The sequence below is a fragment of the Hyperoodon ampullatus genome (assembly GCF_949752795.1).
Source record: "Hyperoodon ampullatus genome assembly, chromosome: 2".
Taxonomy (NCBI): Eukaryota; Metazoa; Chordata; class Mammalia; order Artiodactyla; family Ziphiidae; genus Hyperoodon; species Hyperoodon ampullatus.
In genome coordinates, this window is record NC_136915.1 from 163,779,566 (window position 1) to 163,799,122 (window position 19,557).

A 19,557-nucleotide genomic window follows, 5' to 3' on the forward strand; every position below is an offset into this window, starting at 1 on the left:
CATGCCGCGGAGCGGCTGGGCCCGTGAGCCATGGCCGCTGAGCCGGCGCGTCTGGAGCCTGTGCTCCGCAACGGGAGAGGCCACAACAGTGAGAGGCCCACGTAACGCAAAAAAAAAAAAAAAAAAAAAGTCTTGCTGTGATTTATGTCAAAGAGTGTTCTTCCCACATTTTCCTCTAAGAGTTTGTAGTGGCTGGTCTTACATTTAGGTCTCTAATCCATTTTGAGTTTATTTTTGTCTATGGTGTTAGGGAGTGTTCTAATTTCATTCTTTTACATGTAGCTGTGCAGTTTTCCCAGCACCACTTATTGAAGAGACTGTCTTTTCTCCATTGTATATCCTTGCCTCCTTTGCCATAGATTAGTTGACCACAGGTGCGTGGGTTATCTCTGGGCTTTCTATCCTGTTCCATTGATCTATATCTCTGTTTTTGTGCAGGTACCATATTATCTTGATTACTATAGCTGTGTAGTATAGTTTGAAGTCACGGAGTCTGATTCCTCCAGCTCCGTTTTTCTCCCTCAAGACTGCTTTGGCTACTTGGGGTCTTTTGTGTCTCCACACAAATTTTAAGATTTTTTGTTCTAGTTCTGTAAAAAATACCATTGGTAATTTGATAGGAATTGCATTGAATCTGTAGATTGCTTTGTGTAGTATAGTCATTTTCACAATATTGATTCTTCCAATCCAAGAACATGGTATATCTCTGCATCTGTTGGTGTCATCTTTAATTTCTTTCAGCAGTGTCTTATAGTTTTCTGCATACAGGTCTTCTGTCTCCCTAGGTAGGTTTATTCCTAGATATTTTATTCTTTTTGTTGCAGTGGTAAATGGGAGTGTTTCCTTAATTTCTCTTTCAGATTTTTCATCATTAGTGTATAGGAATGCAAGAGATTTCTGTGCATTAATTTTATATCCTACAACTTTACCAAATTCATTGATTAGCTCTAACAGTTTTCTGGTGGCATCTTTAGGATTCTCTATGTATAGTATGTCATCTGCAAACAATGACAGTTTTACTTCTTCTTTTCCAATTTGTATTCCTTTTATTTCTGTTTCTTCTCTGATTGCCATGGCTAGGACTTCCAAAACTATGTTGAATAATAGTGGTGGGAGTGGACATCCTTGTCTTGTTCCTGATCTTGGAGGAAATGCTTTCAGTTTTTCACCATTGAGAATGATGTTTGCTGTGGGTTTGTCATATATGGCCATTATTACGTTGAGGTAGGTTCCCTCTATGCCAACTTTCTGGAGAGTTTTTATCATAAATGGGTGTTGAATTTTGTCAAAAGCTTTTTCTGCATCTATTGACATGATCATATGGTTTTTATTCTTCAATTTGTTAATATGGTGTATCACATTGATTGATTTGCGTATATTGAAGAATCCTTGCATCCCTGGGATAAATCCCACTTGATTGTGGTGTATGATCCTTTTAATGTGCTGTTGGATTCTGTTTGCTAGTATTTTGTTGAGGATTTTTGCATCTATATTCATCAGTGATATTGGTCTGTAATTTTCTTTTTTTGTAGTATCTTTGTCTGGTTTTGGTATCAGGATGATGGTGGCCTCATAGAATGAGTTTGGGCGTGTTCCTTCCTCTGCAGTTTTTTGGAAGAGTTTGAGAAGGATGGGTGTTAGCTCTTCTCTAAATGTTTGATGGAATTCACCTGTGAAGCCATCTGGCCCTGACTTTTGTTTGTTGGAAGATTTTTAATCACAGTTTCAATTTCATTACTTGTGATTGGTCTTTTTATATTTCTTCCTGTTTCAGCCTTGGAAGGTTATACCTTTCTAGGAATTTGTGCATTTCTTCCAGGTTGTCCATTTTATTGGCATAGAGTTGCTTGTTGTAGTCTCTTAGGATGCTTTGTATTTCTGTGGTGTCTGTTGTAACTTCTCCTTTTTCATTTATAATTTTATTGATTTGAGTCCTCTCCCTCTTTTCCTTGATGAGTCTGGCTAATAGTTTATCAATTTTGTTTATCTTCTCAAAGATCCCACTTTTAGTTTTATGGATCTTTGCTATTGTTTTCTTTGTTTCTATTTCATTTATTTCTGCTCTGGTCTTTATGATTTCTTTCCTTCTACTAACTTTGGGGTTTTTTGTTCTCCTTTCTGTAGTTCCTTTAGGTGTAAGGTTAGATTGTTTATTTGAGATTTTTCTTGTTTCTGGAGGTAGGTTGTATTGCTATAAACTTCCCTCTTAGAACTGCTTTTGCTGCATCCCATAGGTTTTGGATCATCATATTTTCATTGTCACTTGTCTCTAGGTATTTTTGGATTTCCACTTTGATTTCTTCAGTGATCTCTTGGTTATTTAATAACATATTGTTTAGCCTCCATGTGTTTGTGTTTTTTACTTTTTTTCCCTGTAATTGATTTCTAATCTCATAGCATTGTGGTCTGAAAAGATGTTTGATATGATTTCAATTTTCTTAAATTTACTGAGGCTTTATTTGTGACCCAAGATGTGATCTATCCTGGAGAATGTTCTGTGCACACTTGAGAAGAAAGTGTAATCTGCTGTTTTTGGATAGAATGTCCTATAAATATCAATTTAATCTGTATGGTCTACTGTGTCATTTAAAGCTCGTGTTTCATTAGTAGTTTTCTTTTTGGATGATCTGTCCATTAGTGTAAGTGAGGTGTTAAAGTCCACCACTATTATTGTGTTACTGTCGATTTCCTCTTTTATAGCTGTTAGCAGTTGCCTTATATATTGAGGTGCTCCTATATTGGGAGCATATATGTTTATAATTGTTATATCTTCTTCTTGGATTGATCCCTTCATCATTATGTAATGTCCTTCCTTGTCTCTTGTAACATTCTTTATTTTAAAATCTATTTTATCTGATATGAGTATTGCTACTCCAGGTTTCTTTTAATTTCCATTTGCATGGAATATCTTTTTGTATCCCCTTACTTTCAGTCTGTATGTGTCCCTAGGTCTGAAGTGGGTCTCTTGTAGACAGCATATATATGGATTTTGTTTTTGTATCCATTCAGCGAGCCTGTGTCTTTTGGTTGGAGCATTTAATCCGTTCACGTTTAAGGTAATTATCGATATGTATGTGCCTATGACCATTTTCTTAATTGTTTTGGGTTCGTTTTTGTAGGTCCTTTTCTTCTCTTGTGTTTCCCACTTAGAGAAGTTCCTTTCACATTTGTTGTAGAGCTGGTTTGGTGGTGCTGAATTCTCTTATGTTTTGCTTGTCAGTAAAGCTTTTGATTTCTCCCTCAAATCTGAATGAGATCCTTGCCAGGTAGAGTAATCTTTGTTGTAGGTTCTTCCCTTTCATCACTTTAAATATGTCATGCCACTCCCTTCTGGCTTGTTGAGTTTCTGCTGAGAAATCAGCTGTTAACGTTATGGGAGTTCCTTTGTATGCTATTTGTCATTTTTCCCTTGCTGCCTTCAATCATTTTTCTTCGTCTTTAGTTTTTGCCAATTTGATTACTATGTGTCTTGGCGTGTCTCTCCTTGGGTTTATCCTGAGCTTCCTGGACTTGGGTGGCTATGTCCTTTCCCATGTTAAGGAAGTTTTCTACTACAATCTCTTCAGATATTTTCTCGGGTCCTTTCTCTCTCTCTCTTCTCCTTCTGGGACCCCTATAATGTGAATGTTGTTACGTTTAATGTTGTCCCAGAGGTCTCTTAGGCTGTCTTCGTTTCTTTTCATTCTTTTTTCTTTATTCTGTTCTGCAGCAGTGAATTCCACCATGCTGTCTTTATCCATTCTTCTGCCTCAGGTTTTCTGCTATTGATTCCTTCTAGTGTATTTTTCATTTCAGTTATTGTATTGTTCATCTCTGTTTGTTTGTTCTTTAATTCTTCTAGGTCTTTGTTAAACGTTTCTTGCATCTTCTCAATCTTTGCCTCCATTCTTTTTCCGAGGTCCTGGATCATCTTCACTATCATTATTCTGAATTCTTTTTCTGGAACGTTGCCTATCTCCATTTCATTTCGTTGTTTTTCTGGGGTTTTATCTTGTTCCTTCATCTGGTACATTGCCCTCTGCCTTTTCGTCTTGTCTGTCTTTCTGTGAATGTGGTTTTTGTTCCACAGGCTGCAGGATTGTAGTTCTTCTTGCTTCTGCTGTCTGCCCTCTGGTGGATGAGGCTATCTAAGAGGCTTGAGCAAGTTTCCTGATGGGAGGGACTGGTCACCACTGTATTCTTTTTATTGGACCACAGAACCATATCAAGTTATTTGATTCAAAGTAGATACTGTGTCCTAGAGTATGTAGGCACCATCCTCAAAAAGAATTATATCTGAGCTGTTGCTTCAGCTGTGCCTTTGGGAGGTTGTTCCAGCATTCAGTGAGGCCAGCAGCTTTGTATAGCACAGGAACTATATTTGATATCTTGTTATAACCTATAATGGGAAAGAATCTCCCAACTCCAGAACTCCACAGTCCAGAGGCCCTCCTTTCCACGTGCACTATTGTTACTTGACTGTTCCTTCCTTGTCTCTGCATCCCCTCCCTTCCCTGATTCACAACTGTTTAAACCTGCCCTTTGGAACACAGGGAAGGTCATAGAGGGTGAAGCCTATTCCCTACAACAAGAAATGGGGGACACAGAAAGGCTTCCCTGCCCAGGAGCCCCACAGGATTCAGCTTGGTTTCATGATTAAACATCAGTCTCTACCCTCAAAATAATCACATGCAGACATAATTTTAAGAGATTGCTTTACTGCAGCTATAGACTTACACAGGGACGTTACTCCAAGAGGGGGAATATCCAACAAGGCAGCCAGGACAAGCTAGGCTGAGGCCAGCTAGGTACCTGGGGCACCAAGTTTAAGGAGGCGCTACTCTTAGGTTTGTGGAAGAGCGCTCTTAAATTTTGTGCCATGGGGGCCCTGCCTGCCTTACCCTAGGCCTGTCCCTCTTGTCAGGAGAAGCGTTAGAGAAGTCTTCTGGAAGGAGGCATTAAGTATGCAAAAATGAGCAGGAAGTAGTTTTCCAGGGGTCTCTTAGGGAGAAAGTTGTTTCAGGCAGAGGGAAGAGCATAAACAAAGCAGAGGTGCTAGAAACATTATGATGTGGGTAAAGAATTACCCACTCGTGGAGGTGGCAGGAGCATAAAATTAAATGTGGAGAGTTGGGAGACATGAGAGAGACGAGGAACAGAACATGGTGGGGTGGGGTCTTGTCAGCCATTTTAAGGAACTTGGAGTTTATCCTACTGCTATGGGAGCAGAAGAGGAGCACGGTCCATTTGTGCTTCAAACAGAACATTCTGGTCAACATCTGCGCTATCCAATTCATAGATATTATGAACCACTAATGCAAGCCACATTTGTAACTTTAAATTTGGTATTAGCCACATTAAAAAAGGAAGAGGAAAAGGAAAAACTAATTTGAATATTTTATCTGACTTGACATATTTAAATATAATCATTTCAACATATAATCAATATTAAACAATATTAATGAGATATTTTATATTCCTTTTTATTGTACTAAGTCCTAAAAATCCAGTGTGTAATTCATGCTTTTAGCACATCTCAATTCTGTCTAGCCACATTTCGAGTGCTCAGTAGCCACATGTGGCTAATGCTGCAATATTGAACAATGCATGTCTAGATGATGGAATCTAGATGCTAAAAAACTGAGGCAGCCTTTTACAAGGTTCAGGGGAAGATGATAAGTTTCTAACTGAGGGTGTTGGTAATGAGAATGGAGAGAAGGTGATAGTCAAGTGACTTAGCTTTTCCTAGCTTCTTTGTTTGTGAAATCAGGATACAGTATTTACCTTCCTGGATGATTCAAAGATTCTCTGAGATGATGTTATATAAAGCACCAGCCCAGGCTGGCAGGGAAAGTAAGCTCAGCCAGCATTCTCCCCACTACCCATGCTGTTTGCTCTCTCCAGGAACAAGAATTGACATCTGACTTGGATAAGGTGAGGTTTAAAGCACTGGAATGGCACAGTATCAAGCACAGACTGCAGTCACTAAAAGAAATTATTGCATAGTAGCACCACTGCACCTTCCCAGGTATCTCCCTTGATACCATCCAAGTGAAGGGAAGTTAGTTCCTGACTGTCATGGGGTGGCCGGAAGAATACGTGAAGCCAGTCCAGGACAGGCAGAAAAGCAGAATTGCTGACATTCCCGGCAGCAGCCACTCTGACTATCAACAGCCAGCAGTTGGCAGCAGCTCCAGATGATTGAGAACTGAACAGCTTAATTGGAAGAGTATGAACTTTGTAGAGTGCCAGGCTAGCATGGCTAAGTGCAAGAATGTTTCTCCCAAGCCCACCTTCCTTGCCTTAGGTTGATGTGCGCATACTCTCTTGGGGGAATGCCCCCAGACAAACTCCTGTGAACAGATCAACAGATCCTATGTTCTTTGGAATTAAAAAAAAAAAAAAGCATTTCCAAGTAGGTGCAGAATACAGCCCTCCAGTTAGATTTGCTTGTATTGAAGAAAGAGGCTGGGGATAGGAAGGAGGAAGATAGGTCATTCTCTACTGCATGAGAGCTCCATCACCATGTGGGGTGTCCAAAGAGTAAGACAGAGGCTACAAATAAATCTCAGCTGCATTGAGACCCTTCTGATCACAGGAAAGTCCTGCCTACCTCATATTTCCACCAAGGTAACTTTTGGATGAATACTTGTTCATTTTCAAGATGATTATTTTGGTCAGCTCAAGTCACTGGGTGGGTGCTGTGAATTTTTAAATGTTACCAAGTAATTAATGCTTAGAACTGGAGAGAAGCACAGCTCAGGTTCCCTTGGGTTCCCTCTGACTCTTGTTAATTTGCTTATCTCTGTATTAATCAGCGTAAGCCAACCATTGTAACAAACAACCCCCAAATTCCACTGGCATAACATAACAAATGATTGTTTGTGTAACAGTCTGATTTAGAGGAGCAGCTCCCCTGGACAGCTTTCGTCCAAGCAGAGGTCCAAGGACCCTTGTACCTTACATCTCATGGCTCTAACCTTCAGTCCTCAGAACGCTTTCCTGCTTTCTCATAGGAGAGGAAAGAAAAAAGAGAATTGCAGTTGGGAGCATCCATGGGCCAGGCATGGGAGGAGGTACTCAATTCCTTTGTCCAGAGTTCAGGCACATGGCCACACTTAACTTCAGGAGGCTGGCAGATACAGACTAACTGTGTGTGAATGAGAAATAGGGAAAAGGTTTGCTGAACATCCAGTCGGTCTTTGTCACAGTCATTCATTCATTCCCTCCCTCTCTCTCTCTCCCTCTCTCTCTCTTTCTATGATGAGAATAAAATGGACTGTTTTGGGCTCTGACTTGACCCTGGAGGTCTGAGAGTCAGGAGACTGCAGGAGGTCTGAGAGTCAGGGCAACATTAATTAGAGGGTGATGCTCTGTAGTGTCAAGGTGACAATTAATCAGCATAATGTCATAGTCAAAAAGTTGTAATGCCAAACGAAATTTTTTCTCACTGTATTCCAGACCTATTTCATTCGTTTCTGAGCCAAAGAAAGGAAAGGTGCTGCAACCAGAGTGCCAACAGAGTGGAGGGCTAGTCTAGTCTTCCATCACTAACTGGCACCATGTTGTCATCCATGGTTCTAGGTACTTTTGCCGTAAGCATCTTTGCCGCAAACATTTTCACCACATAATTAATTGGCAGTAAGGCAATTTTGCTATGAAAGATAAAATAACTGGTTGACAATTTTTGGTTTGACAGTTTGGTTTCAACTGATTGAGATGAGTTAGTATTTCTTCCAGTTAGTGACTTTATTGATAGCTTTATCCAGCTATCAGATGACAATGATTCACCCCCAAAAGTTGGTTTCTTATTTTGAAACACACTACACTGGAGGAGAAAGAAGCCAAGGGCCCTGAAGATGCAGGGTTGAGTCTACACTTCCCATAGAACTTTGGAAAGTCTATGAAGGGACAACTGACAAGATGCTAAGGACAAACAATAGTGCAGAGTCTTTCACAAAACAATACAAAGCTTGGTTACAAACATGTATCCTGGTATTTGGAAATGGTTACCTCTTCTTAAAGAAGGAAGAAATTTAAATGAAAAAGAAAAAGTGCAATGCTGAATGAGGGGACAAATCAACAAGAAAAAAAAAAAATATATATATACACTATATATATAGTATATATATAAACTATGAATGAAAGTCTTGGAAGACAAGTGCTTAGGTACAACCCACAAAATAAAATCAATTATTTGTACAGCATTGCCCTGAATCTACAACCATTTAAAATATATTCAAATACTTTGTATTTTGCAATAAAGTCTTTTTAATTTTGTAATTCATTTTTTCATGTTTCATTATGTCCTTTTATATTTTGTTACTTTATCTTTTACAACAGAATCACCTTAAGGCCAATTAGTTATGTGGTGAAAACGTTTGTGGCAAAAATGCTTGCGGCAAAGATGTTTATGGCGAAAATACCAGACATGATCACCCATGGCCCCTACTTGCCAGCCAAGCTTAGTGGATCTTTTGTGGTGGTACTATGGCAGCAGAGTATTTTCTTTTTGCTTTAAAAACAAACCCTGAATGTCTAGAATAAGCAACTATATCTGCAAGGGTGTGGAGATTCCAGTCTGGTAAGATACTGTGAAATGCAGGCAGTGGTCCTAGTTGGGTGATAATAGAGATGGTCATTGTAAGAGATGTTGTGATGTGCCACAGAGGTTCCCTCTTCAGGGTTGATGACATATCCCCTTGCTTCTTGGAATATTGACTGCTGAATGCTCATAGGTCACAGCTATGCCTCTCACTAGGAACTGACTTGACCAAAGTTATGCCTCCTCCCATGCATAACTCCTTCTGGGTAACCTATGGCTAATGACTGCCTGCCTAGAGATTTAAAAGACTAGCTGTCTTGCCTCAATTTGGGACAACTCTGAAGGGCCATTCAAGCTCCAAGGCTCCCCATAGAGTTTGCTTAGGTCTCAGTTACAACCTCATTTGAAGTCAGCTTCTTCTTCTGCCCAAACTTTCCATCTTCACCTCCTTACATATGTATCCCTCAAGAACCCTTCCTACTAAAGCTTCTGCTTGCAACTTCTCATCTAAGAATCCATTGATACAAAAAGTAGTTTTAGGAAGCTGACTTTCAAAATGGAATCTTGGACATGGGTCAGTCATTGGCTCTCTGGCAATGAGAACCCCGTCACCGGTAGTAGGTGGAGTAGAACTTGCCCCTGAAATGCTATATCAGTGCAATTGTTAAAATCAGGAAAATTTCTGTGCAATTGTTAAAACATTCACCAGCAGTAGAATGATATGGGATGTCCACAGAAGGGGATACACGCCCTGCTGCAGTATTTCTCATGATTGAAGGGATAAGGAAAATATAATGATAAGGACCATGGAATTGGGTGGCTGTTGCTGAGCACCATTGATTTTTGAAAGATAAATAATGACAGGCTCAGGTGACTAATCACCATTTCAAGACAAAATATGAAAGCTGGAGGGCCTCCTTAGCTGCATTTAGGGAAAACCTGATCTCCTGCAACCAGAGTTCATACAAGAGAATAAAAAACTAGGCTCAGGACTTAATCATTAAAGTAGTAGAGCTTCAGATAGGATTGAATTCTCAGCCTTAGTAACTTTCTATGCCAAATTCAGTGCCCTAATGGGGAAGGAGTAGGCTACTGAGACGTGTAATGGGCTAAGTAGATGAGGTTAAGGACCTTGACTTGCTGGGCCTTCAGAAGTCCCCTCCTCCCCTCTGCCTTGTTAGAAGACAGTATCCCTCCCTTTCCTTGAAAGTGATGCAGAGACCTCAGAGGAGGCATGCTCCTCATGAAACAATGCTTGCCTGCTTCAGGATTAGTCCCACCACCCCTCTTGGCAACCAATCCAATAAGGAAGACTGAATCTCAGTAAACCAGTCTAGAGATGTGATAAGCCTGCTATGGAAGGAGAGAGGGAGGTGCAAGGCATGGATAATTGGTACTTGTAGTAGCTGGTAGTATATGCATGAGACTGAACCCTGGAGTACTGGATCAAGAGGGGCAGAACATAAGGTTAGATAATCAAGAGTTTATCAACACGGGAACAGTCTTCTTTTTATATGATTTGACACAATTGCAAAGACCCAAGAGATGATACTGATCTTTTGCTAGAAGGGCTTTAGAATCTGGAAAAAGCCGAGGCCCACATATTGTGAAGTAGAAATACTAGAACTTCCATGGAGTATGGTGAAGGAATAGATCAAAAGTTTCAAAGAAGTTGGCACACTGGACTGCATATACTATATAAGGCTGGAAACGCACCAGTTGAATATGTTCCATGGGAGGGCCTGAAGGACACTCCAAGTATCATACCGATAAGGAATACCCTGGTGAAAGTTGGATCAGCTTAGTCATGACAGTTCCCTGTAGATCAAGGCTGATGATAGGAGAGGCTAATATAGAATTGGGCTTCCTAAGAGCCTGATTATATCCCCAAACAGCAAAGGTTCATTGGTGGCACTCAAACCCTCAGAAGCAAGGTAGTTGCAATTATTGTAATGAAGCAAGGTGGCCATAGATACCACATTATGTGACAAAATCCAAGGGTCTTTGGGTTGGGCTGGAGAGGAAATTTAACCTCCAAAGAGGTATGGAGATATTAATGGGAACTTGGTGTTTTCAGAGGCAAGTTAGGGGACAAATAGGCAAAGGGGATACTTCTTAGTTTACACAAGCAAAAGGTATCAGGGATGGATGATAAGAAGAGATGAGGGAAACCTCTCAAGTTAAAATTCTTGTTACTTCGTCAAGTTTCCAAACTTGAGTCAGTTCTCAGAACCAGAACACTGAGGGCAGAAAGAGATGCTGGTTTCCTATGAAAAGGGATCCTGCAATTGTATTCAGTTTAAATTCCTCTAGTCCTTCTCCCAGGGACTACAGCTATTTACTAAGTGACATGCATTTTGTAAAAGGGAATACCCAAAGTCTTCAATATGCCAAAATAGCCTTCCTGTTAGAGTTGAATCTAGGGATCAATTTGGGGAGTGTTGCCATACAGTGGTGCTGTATGCACCAGGAAATAAATGAAATTCTGGAATCCTTGGTCTGGCTCACAGTGGGTCAACAGAGTTCAAGGACACACCTGATGGTCATTTGCTGGTAAAAAATTGAAATTGACATGCTTGTTATTTGGAAGAAACCCTTGGATTAATATTTGTTCCTTAATCTGTGGAGTAAGAAATATAGTAGTGAAAGCGGGATGGAAGTCTCTGCAACTTCCACCCAAGCCAAGAGTAAATAAAACAATAATATTGCAACGTGGGGAGAATAGTAAATATTAGTGCTACCTTCAAAGAGGTAAAGAATACAAGGATGATGATCTGTGACAAATCCCCATTTAATTCAATAGAATGTCCCATACAAAAATAGAATGAATTGCGACCAAATGATGCACTACTACAAATCAAGTAGTGGCCCCAAATGCAGCTGCTATGCCAGATGTGATTTTACTAAAGCAGATTAATATAGGCTCCAACACATATTAAGTGGCCATTGATCTGGTGAGTGCCTTATTTTCCATCCCTATAGGAAAAGAGGACCAGACACAGTTCATATTTACGTGAGATGGACAAGAGTATACAAATATGGTCTTGTCTCAGGTGATATTAACACTTTGACTCTCTGTTATATTGCTAGAAGGGGTATGAAGTGACTGACATTCCACAGGACATCAAATTGGCCCATTATATTGACAATGTCACGCTAATCAAACCAGATGAGCAAGAAGAAGCAAGTATGTTGGAAGCCTTGGCAAAACAGATGTGCTCTACAGGGTGGAGATTAAAGCTTCAGAACCCCAGCACATTAATGAACTATTTAAGGATCCGAAGTTGTGAAGAAAGCTAGACCATCCTCTCCAAATTAAACAACAAAAGATTATATCTATCTTACACCTCCCACTACTAGGAAAGCATAAATTTTAGTAGCCTTTTCAAGTTCTAGAGGGAGCATATTCTGTACCTGGCAATACTGCTGGCCCATTTACTGGGTAACACTAAAGCCTGTGAACTTTGAGTAGTGTCTCAAGCAGGAAAGCTCAGCAGAAGGACAAGGCTGTGCAGTGTTCTTGACACTTGAGTCATATGACCCAGGAGACCCTATAGGACTAACAGCATCTATGGTGGGCAAAGGTAGTGTGTAGAGTTTATGGAAAGCTCCGATAGAAGAATCACAATGTGGACCTGTGGGGTTCTGAAGAAAGTCCCTACCATCTACAACAGAGGACTATCACCATTAGAAAACAGTTACTGATGTGCTGCTTGGCTTTGGTAAATACAGAGCTTCTGACTATGAGATACCAATGACCTTGTGGCAAGATTATCCATCATGAGCGGGGTTCAGTCAAAGCCACCAAGTCATAAGGTGGGGCTAGTCCTGCAGCAATCCATTCTAAGATGGATATGGTACAGCCAAGATTGGGAAATATCAAAGCTGGAGAGCACAAGTAAGCCAATCAAAGAGGTGGCCCAGAGTCAAATGCCATCCATCAGTGTTGCATTAGTGTATCTCCTATAGCTCACATCTATGACCTATTGGGAGGCCTTTATGACCAGATAACAGAGAAGTAAAAAGGCCAACCTTTATTTCTAGTGTGGTGGTGATGGATAGTGATGAGGGCAAATCCTCTTAGTGGGAAGAATTTTGATGTTAGATGCAACTAGTCATCAACTTTGGGTAGAAACAGAAGTGGCCTGAAATAAAACTATAGATAAACTCATGGGCAGTAGTGAATGGCATGGTTGGTTGATCAAGGGCCTGAAAGGAGAAAGATTGGAAAATCGAAGACAAAGAGGCCTAGTAAAAAGGTATGTGGATGAAAGTGGACAGGAAGTGTGAAGGTTTTTGAACTGCATGTTAACATTCAGCAGAGAACTTCTACTGTGGAAGAGGTACTAAACAGTTACAATGAGTTGGTCAGCTGGTGAAAGCCAGCATCTGTCATTAGTCACTCTGATGCTGGCACAATGGATGCATGAACTAAATAGTCCTGGGAACAAGTATGGAGGCTATGTGTGGTTTCCCATGCTGATCTGATTACTGCTGCTGTTGAATGGTCCTTGGAGGCAGCTGAGAACTTTGAACGAACGCTTTAGAGTACTGATTATTCTCACCTTTTTACTATGTTAGCTTTTGGAGGCATTTGTGTGCCCACAAATAGTGTTGAGACTGATAGGTTTTTCTGTAGGCCAATCTGACTCTGCAGCAAAACAATTTTCTCAGGTGCTCCCAGTAAGATCATTAAAAAAAGTATTTTTCTTTCACAGGAGGCAACAAGAACAAGAATGCATCTTGATAGCAAAAACAAGAATGTATAGGCTGAAGAAGAGTCATTAAAATAAAGGGCATAGTAAGACTACATTTGAAAATGATATGCCCTTGTAAATAGAAAATTTTAAGGAATCCTCCAAAAAAATTTAGAACTTATTAGTTCAGCAAGGTTTCAGGATATAAGATCAATATATGGAAATCAATTGTAGTTCTATACACAAACAATGAAAAATCCAGAAATGAAATTAAGGAAATAATACCATTTATAATAGTATCAAAAAGGATAAAATATTTAGGAATTAATTTAGCAGAAGAAGTCTGAGAATTTAAGACCAAAAAACTACAAAATATCATCAGAAGAAATTAAAGATTTAAATGGAAAGACATGCCATCTTTATAAATCAGAAGATTTAATATTGTTAAGATGGCAATACTCCACAAGTTGATTTACAGATTCATCACAATCCCTATCAAATTTCAGCTGCATTTTTTGCAGAAAATGACAAGTTGAACTTCAAAAACCCCAGAATAGTAATAACATCTTGACAAAGAAAAAGTTGGAGGTCATACATTTCCTGATTTCCAAACTGACTACAAAGCTAGGCTAATAAATACAGTGTGGTAACTGGCATTAAGATAGACATACAGAGCAATCAAATGGAATTGAACGTTTAGAAATCAAGCCATACATTTATGATCAATACATTTTCAACACATGTGCTAAGACAATTCCAGGGGGGACACATCTTTTCAACACACGTTGGGACAAGTGGATATACACATACCAAAGAATGAAGTTGGACCCCCTTCTCAAACTACATACAAAAATTAACTCAAAATGGATCAGAGGTCTAAATGTAATAGCTACAACTAAAAGACTCTTAGAAGAAAACATAGCTGTAAATCTATGTGACCTTAGATTAGGCAATGGAGTTTTAGATATGACATCAAAGCAACGAAAGAAAAGAATAGATAAATTGGACTTCATCAAAATTTTAAACTTTGTGCTTCAAAGGAACACTTTCAAGAAAGTGAAAAGAAAATCATACGTATTATATGATTCCATTTATATGAAATGCTCAGAATAGACAAATCTATAGAAACAGAAAAGAGATTAGTGATTGCCAAGGACTGGGGGTCAGGGAGGGATGCAGAGTGATGGCTAATGGATAAAGGATTTCTTTCTTGGGTCAGGCAGATGTTCTGGAATTAGAGAGTGGTGATTGATGCACAGCTTTTTGAATAAGAGCTACTGAACTGTACACTTTAGAGGGGTGACCTTTATGGTTTGTGTATTATATCTCAATAAAATTCTTCTTTGAAAATGAGAAGAATGAAGGGCAGGAGGGTGGATCTGGAATGTGAACATTAGGCTGACTCATCACCGTGTCTAGGAGTATGTGCCTAGGCTCATGCTGCTCCCACTTCTTAGAACATTCTCCCACCTTTCTGCCTATCCATGTCTTCTACTTCTTCTATAACTGGAATAGAAACTCTGCCTCCCTCATGTCTGTATCTAAACATGTCATGGTAGTACTATACCCTGGTTCCCCATCAAGGAATTCAACTAGGAATTGCCTGCAATCCAGTACTTGCTAGTAGTGCACTTAAGATGCGCTCTTTGAAAGAGACAGTCTAATGGGCATGTTAACTAGCCATTCTCTCTGATACTCCAAGCTCTATCACTCTAATAAGTTACAGCATCAGAAACAATGTACCTGGGCCATGTGACCTAGGCAGGCACAGGCATTTTGATGATGAGTGATGTTATTATATTCTCTGCTTTTTTAGAGGATCTATATAAGAAATATCTGTTTGAATGGCTTATCTATGTCTGCCACAAAACTGTAATTGAAGACCTTTTCTATTATATTACCCAGTGACCCTGATATAATGGCCCAGATGATGAATTTCTCCATTTCCAGGAAGAAGTCCGCTTTTGCAAGTGAGTAATATATTTTTTTCCTTTCCTTTCCTTCTCTTTCCTTCCCTTCCCTTTCCCCCAAACATAGAAACTATCTAATGTAATACGTACTGTGAGCTTGCTCTACCCTTTATATGCTTTACCTTATTTTACCATCACAACATCCTATGATATCCACACAGTTATTGTCCCCCTTTTACAGATGTGCAAACTGAGGCTGAAAGAGATGAAATGACATATCCCGCCCCTCACAATTGTAAATGACAGAGATGGGATTTGAACCAAAGCAGCCTGACTCCAGAAAGCATGCTAAATCCAGCTTCTGCTTTCACTTAGCTGTATAGCCTCTCCCAAGTTTTATTCTATACGTCATCTGCAAAATTTTCGAATTAAGGGAGTGTACATACTAAATACATGGGGTTTTTTTATTCCCCACACCTCCTATCTGAAAATGCTTGATAAATAACATTGATTGATTCATTCCTCCAAGTTTAAGATCCTTAGAAGAATGACCTTACGTAAATTCTGGTGGCTGTTTTTATTAATGCTGCAAGGGTAGTAATCGCACAGGCTGGAAGGGAGGAGGACGGAACTGAAGACAGAAATAATTCATCCTATTTCTTAGATTCGGTGCCTAGAGGTGGCATTGGTACCTTAGCAGTCTGAAGTTTGGGGTCTCTGGGTGCTTGCACATTGCTGCTGCGGATTTAATCATCTCGTCTGACATATGTTTCTGTACAGTGACAAGTACTCCCTGTCCCACTTATGAACAGATTTTACTCTGATAGGCTTGGGGGGGAAAGCCCTTTTCTCAGCCAGCATGATTCAGCTGGTCTGTGGGGCTGCTTACCTGTAAACACATTCACAAGCAAGCTAGCTCTCAGCCCACAGAATTTGGATTTAGTTAAGTTTCCTTTTTTCTTTCTCTCCTCTCTCCTCTCTTTTCTTAGACTATTGGTATATATAGGTCAGGCACCTGCCTCCTAACTGGTTGAGAGATTAAAGACTTGGGGAGCACCAAGATTTTCATAAGTTAGGGCTGCACCTCCTGGCCAGACATCACTGACCTTTTGTTTCCTTAGCCCCTGTGCTTCTTAGGAGTCTCCTTTTTTTTTTTTTAAAAAAAAAAAAAAGAGTCCTGAGAACTTCAGGAAGATAATAACAGGCATACTCTCTAAGAGTTTGCTCCTTCAAGTATGGTCTTCAGACCAGCAGCAGCAGCATTGCCTGGGAGCTTCTTAGAAGTGCAGAGTCTGGACTCCCACAGACCTGCTGAATTCAAATTTCAGGTGAATCATACACACATTAAAGTTGGGAAGCCTTGATTATAGAACACTTCACCCTCCAGGGGAGGAAGCATCTCCTCTAGCAAACAGATCTCCCATGGCAGTGCCTTGAGTGTGTCTTGGACTGCATAACAAGGTGCTGACATGGGGCTCAGGAGCTACAAATAAGGGCACCAGCCAGATGTAGTGTGTGCCTTCAGTGGGGCTCTGCTACTGTCATTGCTCTCTTCTGCCCTCTGAGAAGGGAGGCACGCGTTATATGTTAAATCTTTCCCTCATAAATATGTAAATCATATGGAGACCTGGAGTATTGCTTCCATAGTTATTAGAAGGTTCACAACGAATGTCACCCGTGTCTCTTCCAGGGAGTGATTTGCTCCCTTTCTGTGCTCCGTCAAGACTTTGCACATCTCTACTAGAGAATGCACCACTCTGCTTCGTTTATGCATCCCCATCCCTCACATTATATTGTACCATTCTTCCTGGCCCAAAAGAATACATAAAAGAAGGAAAAAGGGAAGAAAGGAAGGAGGGAGGGAGGGAGGGAGGAAATGGGATTGAGTTTTAGAGAACTGAAGGTACACATGTGTTCTGGATGTTGGAGACTATGGAGCAAAAGTAGGGAGAGTAGTGAGTGTTCAGAAAGAAAGGAAAGAAAAATCTTAGGGAGGTGGGGATGAAGCTGCTGGGTTACAGATAAGGGGACAAACCAAGAATTAAGGTCGCTTAAATGTAAATGTGGAGCCAACATGGGTATCCAGGTCTGTCTGACTGAGGGCATATGCGTGTTCTGTACCACACTGCTTTTAACATCATGAAAGGATAGCACTAGAAAGTCCCCCAGTACCTGCATAGCAAACCCAACTCCCTTGTCCACAGGAGAGCAAACTCCCAGAGAAGTGGAGTGACTTGCCCATGGTTACAAAGCTGGCTGGTGGCAGAACCAGAACAAGAAACCAGAAGAAAGTTGTGTGTCTGCAGCCCAGTCATACTACCTGAATTTTCCCATCTATCCTTCCAGGTCTGGAGTTAAGGCCTTACTTTTGTGCCTTGGGTGGCTCCTTCGGTCCACAGCCTCTTGCTCTTCTGTTGGAAGGAGTAAGGACTCTCAGGGCATATCAGAGTGTTGCCATGGTGACTGCAGCCTAAGGCCTTTGGAGGTTAGTGGTACCCAGATACCTGTAGCCTTTACACAGAAGATGTTTTGCAGAAAGTACCAGATTTGTAAAGATATTCAAAGTCTAATTGATGGTCTCTAGAAAATAGCAAGAAATTGGAGGCAGGATGCTGTAATTAAAAAACATTGAGCTGATAGAGTCATCAGGAAACTGGAAAGCTGATCCCTCTATCTCCAGCTTAGATGGAAACATGTCTACTCTGTGTTTAAAGCTTCTCAGGGGAGAAAGTTTAGTCTTTTTTCTTTCACTTGTTACAGCAACTGATTATTTTTGCTAGAACCAATCCCAGAAGAAGGTGTGAGGATACTCTTAACTCTTAGTAGTCCTCTTATGCTTCCTGGAAAATGGTCTTCCCTTCCCCACCTTCACACTCCCAAGCCCTGAACTGGGTCCCTGTCATCTCCCAGGACCCAGACGTCATTTACTGGCAGAGAGAGGCCGAGAGGGAAGCAGATTAGACTGCTATTCCTAGCCCTGCTAATAGATACAACCTTGGGAAAGTTCTTTGCCCTTTCCCTCATGTCAGAAATCAGTGGACAGGACGACCTCTAAAAAACTTCCAATTCCAAAAATCTAATCCTCTATTTTGCCTGAGGGCTAAACTTCTAAGACTTATTTCTTCCTAAGGGCATTTTCATTTTCATACAAAACATAATGGCAAAAAGATCTCTTTTATATGTAAGAGAACAGACTTACACCATGAAATTACAGACATTGGAGGTGATTTTTGGGGGCAGGACAACATGTAGGCGATGTTTCATATTTGTGAAAAGAAGCCAGGAACTGGATCTGAACTATTCCTGATATATCCAGTATTTCTTCATTTCTGTTTTTGGCTATGGATGCACGAGTATGCATTATATTAACCGCAGCAGGTATTAAATGTATTATTTAGTGTTAGAGGTATTAGTCTCGAACATTAGGGCAGATTAGCGTTTGATGTATTAGTTCTTTGGGGTTACAATTAATGCTTGAATTTCTGAGTGTTATATCCAGTAACTGAATTGTGATTTGGCTCTTAATTCCACAATGAGTTCACCAACATTGACACACCTAGTACTAATTAATTAATGACAATTCTTTATTTGCAACTGTGTCTGAGAAAAGATAACTCACATCTTCTGATTATTATAGACTCTTAAGGCAATCATTTGGGGACAGCCTTTCCTTATTATGGCATTTCTCAGCATAGCTTTCTGACAAACTCATGCTGAATTCATGGTTTCAAGCCTTTAAAAGCCTCTTAAGAAATCCTGCCCATCCTTTACTCCCCCGCTTCCTCCACCTGCCTTCTGGAAGCCAAGTCTTTGGTCTGCTGCTTTGATCCAAGCTCTTCTACACCAGATACCCCACCACTGCCTTGGAACGGAGGAGTCAGACATCTGTCACAGATATCAGGTAAGTAGGTCAAATATAAACATGTCTACTACTGTAATTAATTATTAATGTCTTTTAGACCCTCTATCAATATGGTGCTTGCTTCTGGGCTCAGAAGGGCACTCCTAAATATTTACCAACGTGTAATAGTACTTTTAGATGGAGTTGATACACTCAGCTTCATGGTTTAAACCTTCCAGCAGGCAAGAAGTGGAAATCTTTGTAACTAGATGCATATATTTCTAAAACCGTATCATACCAGCATCTTCCCGGAGCCTTCCTAAGACAAGGAGTCTGAGGTAAGGAGATGCAGCATCCTTCCTAATAACTCTATAGGTGGGCTTTTCCCCCCGTCTGCTCTCTGATTCAGAGACTGACAGCTGAGGTTTCCCACCCCTCAGCTGGGGGACTGGCTCAGGTGGGATGTGCGCCCTCGTGTACTGACTCAGTTCCCACTGGGACAATTACCTTCATGCTACTGAGGATGCAACTGCTAATTTTGTGCACAGCACTTTCTCAATTGCTTTCCTCCCCACCCTGAACATT